Raw genomic sequence first — 8,145 nt, 5'->3', positions numbered from 1 at the left:
GTAGTAACTGTATTTAGATCACTTGTACACACAGCCAATGTGTACTAATTCCACAACACTCACTAATTGAGCTCCCCCTTTAAGATATGATCAACCTTTGTTTTACTGTAGGAAATGTGAGTTTTTGCAAGGACAGGTAAAGTTTAATTGTCACATCTGGAAATAATTGAATCTATAGTCCCCTATGATAACAAGAGTGATTGACTTGAGTTTTAAAAGCGTAGCACTGTTAAAAAAATTCCAACAATATCATGTGTAAAACAATGACGTTAAATAGTAATGAAACACTCTATTTTAGTCATAAAATAAAGCAGATTTTAATGCTTTATCACCTCTGATAAATTGCAGTTTTGTTTTTCTTTTGATTTTCTGTTGAGTTGACACTTCATGCACAGACATCTAGCAGTGATCAAATGCAAAACCATGAAAAAATAAAATTTGGCGTAATGAATGCCGATTTCTAGTTTATATTACTTTGTCTTCTCTTATGGTAAATGTCAAAGAAGACATTTAATCAGTTTCACCAGTAAGATCATGTCACTACCAGAAAAGATTTTAATGGTCAAGAAAAGTTTAGGCCATAGTTTTCTTTTGTGTTAGAAGGTATATTGATTTATATTATTTTATTGTACTGAATTTAAGATTAAATCATTTGCATAAATGAGCAAAACATTTCATTTTAAAAGTAACATTTCTAACATTTGTTTGCTAAAGAGTAGGAATTCAAGATAGATTATGTTACTTTTCATTTGAATAAGTGTGAGATATTAGGAAGAGAAATAAATTGCCTTTGCATTTAATTACATCACAGCTGATTTTGGAATAACGAGATATTTTAGTTTTTCAAAAAATATGAGTGTACTGCAAAATCAATGTTCTTTCTATTATTTTTTCCAAGGTGAATAATCTAAATGTATTAGTTTTTATTTAGCAATTGATGATTTAATAATATAAGGTTATTCATAGCTCATTTAGAAAGTCTCTGAATGTTTCATTCTCTTGGTGTTTAAAAACCCTTTCAATTATTTTTATGTTTGGGCAGAATTTGTATAAGCTGAGTGCTCTTTGCCCAAGGCATACTTTCTCCATGTTTATTTTTCTGTCCTTTGCTTCAAATGAAATGGGATGAAGTATATGCGGAGATAGTTGCTTTTTCTTTTCCACATTCTTACCTTACCCATAGAAAAATTGAGAGTAGCCATCAGCCAAAAATACGTTGGCCTTTAGGGAAAGTCCTGCGTGTGTGTAGCAGGGATAAGAGGAGATATGCAGGGTGAGAAACTGTATTTTCTCTCTCCCTTTTCACTAAATACCCTCCTCACATGGAAGGTTGTATCTGAGTTCTTTATCATCACTTCTGCTACAACATGGCAGGCCAAGAGGAACAGGGCAGCACAGGGAGAAGAGGGACCGTAAAAGGCAGGAAAAAATACTTGATGCCTTAAGTTTGTTGAAGCTTTATCCTACCCAGGCCAGGTGGGAGGAGAGATGTAGTCTGTGTGATTTCATCTTATATCACCTGCCGGGCACTCTAGGAGTGAACTAAACTTTCCCCACTGACAATGCGGTGGAGTGGAAGATAAAAAGACTATCAGTTTGTTGAGGGCTTTATAACTTATCTTATTATCTTAATCTCTGCAATTTGCTCTTCATAAAATTCTAGGGTAAGCATAACCCAGACTGTTATTTGACTTTACCTGTGAGGTGACTGAACTGAGAGGATAATTAATCACGTTTCTACAGTCTGCAAATGGCAGAGCCAGACTCAAACCCAGGATGCAGACTTCAATTTCTTCTATGACTCAATAGTGCTACCCTGTCCCCTCTTTGCTACCTGAAATTCACCTATCTGGGTGATTGCCGGTTTGAACATCTAGGAGTGCTCAGTACTTGAATGTATACTAAATACATATATGTGTATTGTTCTATTTTTTTTTTTAACTAAATCCATTAGCAAATTTGCTTTAGGTAAAGGAGAAAAGTTGTACCAGATAGATAGAAAGAAATGAAAAAGAGAATAGCAAGAAATATGAATTCTCAAGTACCCTGAATTTTCCTACTAGGGCTTTGTTCTCTGATCTTTTTTAGATCACCACCCTGTTTTGCAGTTTAATAATAAATTCCCTTGTTTCCTATCCTGAAGTCAAATAATATTTAATAACTACAGGCATTTTAGCTTGTTGTTTGTCCAGTCATTTTTATTTGTTTATTTAGACAGAGCCTCACTCTGTTACCTAGGCTGCTGCAGCCTCAATCTCTTGGGCAAAAGCAATCCTCCTGCCTCAGCCTCTAGAGTAGCTGGGACTACAAGCATGCACCATCACCCTTAACTAAATTTTTTCTTTTAATTTTTTTTTTTTTTTTTTTTAGAAACAGTCTCACTATGTTGCCCAGGCTGGTCTTTAACACCTGATCTCAAGCAATCCTCCCACCTTGGCCTCCCAAACCCCTGCTGGGATTATAGGTGTGAGCCACTGCACCCAGCCTGTCTATTTATTTGTTTAGCACTTATTGAATCCTGTCTAGATACTAATCATTGTATTTGGCCTAGGGATTAAAAAATAAAAAGCAATTCCTGTTTTCAGGGAGCATGTCACATTGTGAACAACACAGAGCATTTAGCAGAGACCGTGGTCTTTCTCTTGCTTAAAAGTAAAGATTATATACATTAGTTTGTCTTTCCCTGTGCCACTCTCCTTTCCTATCGCTGCATGACTCAAGAAAATGGAACTCTACTTCTCCATATGCCTACTGATTCTGATCTCTGGTACTGATACTGGGCTCTGCAAAAGCCCAGCGTTCTATCTGCTATGTAAACTCAGGACGGATGTGTCTTTTCACTCACAGAGCTTCTCAAAATGGTTTCTCTTCTCTAGAAAACATTCCACATCTATCTCTGTGCAACTATTGCCCAGTATTATTTTGCAGAACAATACATTTTGCTATTGTGATGAGATTTTGTTTTCTGTTAGAGTGGAAGCTCTCAAAATGTGGTTTGTGGAAGCTTGGGGGAGTCCCTTGGAGTCTGTGAAGCCAAAACTATTCGTAACAGTAAGAATGTATTTGCCCTTTGCACTGTTTTGACATTTGCCGTGGCGGTGCAAAGCCATAGTGGATTAAACTGTGGTGCCTTTGCACAGATAGAGGCAGTGGGCCCAACTGTTGGCAGAAGTCATTGCGGTCTTCATCACTACGGAACAAAGAAATGAAGCCAGTTTGCCCTGAGCATGCCCTTGAAAAGGCAGTACAAATAATCACTTTTATTACATTTTGGCTTCAAGTACACGTATTTTCAAATATATTCTGCAGAAACCACTCTGCTGCACAATGCAGCATGACAGTTACCTCAAAGAAAGCACTTGCGCAGTTGTTTGGGTTGTGAGCTGAACTAGCTGGGGTTTACACAGAACACTATTTTTACTTGAAAGAATAATGACTATGGTTTTTCAGTCTTGTTATTTGGTAGGTATTTCCTCAAAAATGAATGAAGTGAGCTTGTTGGGAAGACACTGACTGTATATGTTGTCCATAATGAAACCCAACCACTCGCGTGAAAAATTAGAATTTCATAAGACTTGTATTTGCTACCATAAACTTGAAAGATTATCAACACTTAAAGATGTTTCTGATGAGATTAGCAATGATATTAGGAATTGTGGGCTTTTACCTCTATCTTATAATTAGATATTTAACATTTAGAGAATCTGCATAAGAAATATTTTTCAAATGACTGAGATGTGATAGTACAAAATCACAGGTAGGTAAAAGTTTAAAGTGCAAAATAGTCCAATAGATTTTAATGGAACAGAGTGAAAAAGAAGTTTTATTATGGTTTCATATTCCATGTCGCAGCTAACCTTAAAGAAATCATCACTTGGTAAGTTTTGGTTTAGTATCAAAGGAGAATATCCACATTATCAGAAAGATTCTAAAAGATATTCTTCTTCCCTTTTCAACTATATACCTCTGTGAGGCTGTATTTTATTTTTTATTTTACTTCAGCCAAAAAACCCCAACACTACTCTATATTATATATTATAATAAACTGAATGTTGAAACAGATACAAGAGACTGAGTGTTTTCTTTTAAGCCAGACATTAAAAGATTTGCAAAAATGTAAAATAATGCTACTCTTCTAACTAAATGTTTTTGTTTTAAAATATATAATTATTTTTCATAAAATTGCTATTTATGTTAACATTTAACTGGATAGTTATTACTTTAAAAATGAATTAATAAATACATACCTTAACATTTCTCAGTTTAAAATTTTGAATATTGATATTGTTGATATTGATAGCTCTATAAACAAAAGCTTTTTGCTGTTCTTAATAATTTACAAAATCTTTTTATTATGAGCTTCTTTAGATGTATGACAAATTTGTAAAAATAGTACAGAGTTTTCAAATATCTTTCTTGCAGCCTCTCACAATGGAGAACATCTTACGTAACCATGATATACTTATCCAATCAGTAAATTAACATTAGTACAATGTCATCAACAAAATAAAAACTCCATTTCAGTTTTACTAGCTTTTCCATTAATGTCTTTTGTTTGTTTGTTTGTTTGTTTCAGGAACTGATTCAGAATCCCATATCAAATTTTGTTATTACTTTTGCCTGGTCTCCAGCTATCTGGAACAGTTTTTCAGTCTTCCTTCATTTTCAAGAGTGTGAAAGGATCCCAAGACTAAAAGTCTGGGAACTGCTGGTTTAGAGTCACAATACTGACTGCTCAAAATGACTTTTGTAAATAAAAGTGCTTTTAGTCTGTAGATATACATGTAATTGTACACATCATTTAAAGTATTTTCATTTAAGCAAATTTGAAAATTCTTCCTGTGCTGATAACTTGGCTAATTATTATTAGATGTAGTTCAAAACAAGCTAATGGCTAACCTGGATAATTCTTGTCTATTTTAAGAATAGACATGTTTAACAATTGTGTTTCAAGTAATTCCCACTAAAAGACTCATAGCAACTTATTTTGGTAATCTAAAGTATGATCTGACCAGCTCTAAAAAGATTACTGGCATATCTCTACATAGAATTAACTTACCAGTGAGATTATCATATTTTGTGTTTGATCTATTAATACTGAAGTTTGGATTTGTCTAAATAAATCTTATTATTTTAATAAATAAAAAATAAATAATAAAAAATTTAATAAAAGATTTAATTAATACATATTATTTTTATGCTTCAACATATACTGAATCAGCAAGTCAGAGAAAAACTGAACATTGACTGGAAACAATTACCCATTCGTTTTCCTGGAGACTTTCTCAACGGCTTACACCGAAGTGTATTCTATTTCCAGGTCTGTTTGACATAGACCTGGAAAAAAAAGTTCTTCCTACCTTTAATTCTATAAAACACTATGTCAGCCCAGGGAATTGGACTTCGGTGACATATCTAAATCCTTATAAGGACAAGGCTTTGGTATATTATTCCTTTCTTATTAATACACATACTTTGCTTGTCTTAATGGGTTTCAGCAATAGTTTATTTAATCATTAGAGAAACACAAGTAGAAATTAATATATTTAGTAAAGAAAATATTCTTTTGTAATTATTTTATTGCAGGTTTGATAGTTGGTGTTTAGTATTGTAAAGTTTTGTCTCAGAAAAGATTTATAGTCTTTTCTCAAAATTTATGAGAGATTTAAGTTAAATAAGTACTATGTTGAATATTTCACAACTTCAAAAAATTATTTATGTAAAAATGAATTTGGGATTGTAATGAGAACAGAAGAAGAAAGCTACTTCAGAGTTGATATTACCTTGACAGCAGCTGAATTCCTTAGCAAAAACCTGCAATCAGCGAAGGGTACCAATCACATATACCTAAATTGGGTAGAAGAAATTCAACTTCTGGGATTTTCCTTTTTCTTTTGTTTGCCTGATGTGTTAATCTGTTTTTATGCTGCTGATAAAGACATACCTGAGATTGGGAAGAAAAAGAGGTTTAATTGGTCTTACAGTTCCACGTGGCTGGGGAGGCCTCAGAATCATGGTGGGAGGCTAAAGGCACTTCTTATATGACAGTGGAGAGAGAAAATTAGAAGGATGCAAAAGCGGAAACCCCGGATAAACTCATCAGATCTCGTGAGACTTACTCACTACCACAAGAACAGTATGGGGGAAACTGCCCCCATGATTCAGATTATCTCCCACTGGCTCCCTCCCACAACACATGGGAATTGTGGGAGTACAATTTAAGATGAGATTTGGGTGGGGACACAGAGCCAAACCACATTGTTTTGTCCCCGGCCCCTCCAAATCTCATGTCCTCACATTTCAAAACCAATCCAGCCTTCACAACAGTCCCCTAAAGTCTTCACTCATTTCAGGATTAACCCAAAAGTCCATAGTCTAAAGTCTCATCTGAGACAAGGCAAGTCCCTTCAACATATGAGCCTGAAAAATCGAAAGCAAGCTAGTTACTTCCTAGATACAATGCAGATACAGGTATTGGGTAAACACAGCCATTCCAAAAGGGAGAAACTGGCCAAAACAAAGGGGTGACAGGGCCCATGCAAGTCCAAAGTCCAGCAGGACAGTCAAATTTTAAAGCTCCAAAATGATCTCCTTTGACTCCGGGTCTCACATTTGGGTCATGCTGATGCAAGAGGTGGGTTCCCATAGTCTTGGGCGCTCTGCCCCTGTGGCTTTGCAGGGTATAGCCCCCTCCCAGCTGCTTTCACGGGCTGGTATTGAGTGTCTGTGGCTTTTCCAGGCACACGGTGCAAACTGTTGGTGGATCTACCATTCTGGGGTCTGGAGGATGATGGCCCTCTTCTCACAACTCCACGAGGCAGTGCCCCAGTAGGGACTATGTGTCGGGGCTCTGACCCACATTTCCCTTCTGCACTTCCCTAGCAGATGTTCTCCATGAGTGCCCCGCCCCTGCAGCAAACTTTTGCCTGGGCATTCATGCATGTCCATACATCCTCTGAAATCTAGGCGGAGGTTCCCAAACCTCAGTTCTTAACTTCTGTGCACCTACATGCTCAAGGCCACATGGAAACTGCCACGACTTGGGGCTTTTACCCTTTGAAGCAACAGCCTGAGCTCTACCTTGGCCCCTTTTAGTCATGACTGGAGTGGCTGGGACACAGGGCAACAAGTCCCTAAACTTCACACAGCAAGGAGACCCTAAGCCCAGCCCACAAAATCAGAAACTATTTTCTCCTAGGCCTCCAGGCCTGTGAAGGCTTCAGAGAAGACCTCTGACATGCCCTGGAGACGTTTTCCCCATTGTCTTGGGGATTAACATTTGGCTACTTGTTACTTATGCAAATTTCTATAGGCAGCTTGAATTTCTCCTCAGAAAATGGGATTTTCTTTTCTATCACATTGTCAGGCAGCAAATTTTCCAAACCTTTATGCTCTGCTTCTCTTATAAAATTGAATGCCTTTAACAACACCCAAGTAACCTCTTGAATGCTTTGGGGCTTAGGAATTTCTTCCACCAGGTACCCTAAACCATCTTTCTCAAGTTCGAAGTTCCACAAATCTCTAGAGCAGGGGCAAAAGGCTGCCAGTCTCTTTGCTAAAACATAATAAGAGTCACCTTTGTTTCAGTTCCCAACGAGTTCCTCATCTCTGTCTGATACCACCTCAGCCTGGACCTTATTGTTTATATCGCTATCGGCATTTTGGGCAAAGCTATTCAACACGTCTCTAGGAAGTTCCAAACATTCCCACATTTTCCTTCTTCTGAACCCTCCAAACTGCTTCAACCTCTGCCTGTTACCCGGTTCCAAAGGCACTTCCACATTTTCAGATAACTTTTCTGCACCGCCCCACTCTGCTGGTACCAATTTACTGTATTAGTCTGTTTTCACGCTGCTGATAAAGACATACCTGAGACTGGGAAGAAAAAGAGGTTTAATTGGACTTACAGTTCCACATGGCTGGGGAGGCCTCAGAATCATAGGGGGAGGCTAAAGGCACTTCTTATATGACAGTGGCAGAGAAAATGGGAAGGATGCAAAAGCAGAAACCCCTGATAAACCCATCAGATCTCATGAGACTTATTCACTGCCATGAGAACAGTATGGGGGAAACTGCCCCAGTGATTCAATTATCTCCCACCGGGTTCCTCCCACAACACATGGGAATTATGGGAGTACAATTCAA

Source organism: Colobus angolensis, unplaced genomic scaffold (genome assembly GCF_000951035.1).
Source record: "Colobus angolensis palliatus isolate OR3802 unplaced genomic scaffold, Cang.pa_1.0 Scaffold94, whole genome shotgun sequence".
NCBI classification, from domain to species: Eukaryota; Metazoa; Chordata; class Mammalia; order Primates; family Cercopithecidae; genus Colobus; species Colobus angolensis.
Note: the sequence above shows the minus strand (reverse complement) of the source record.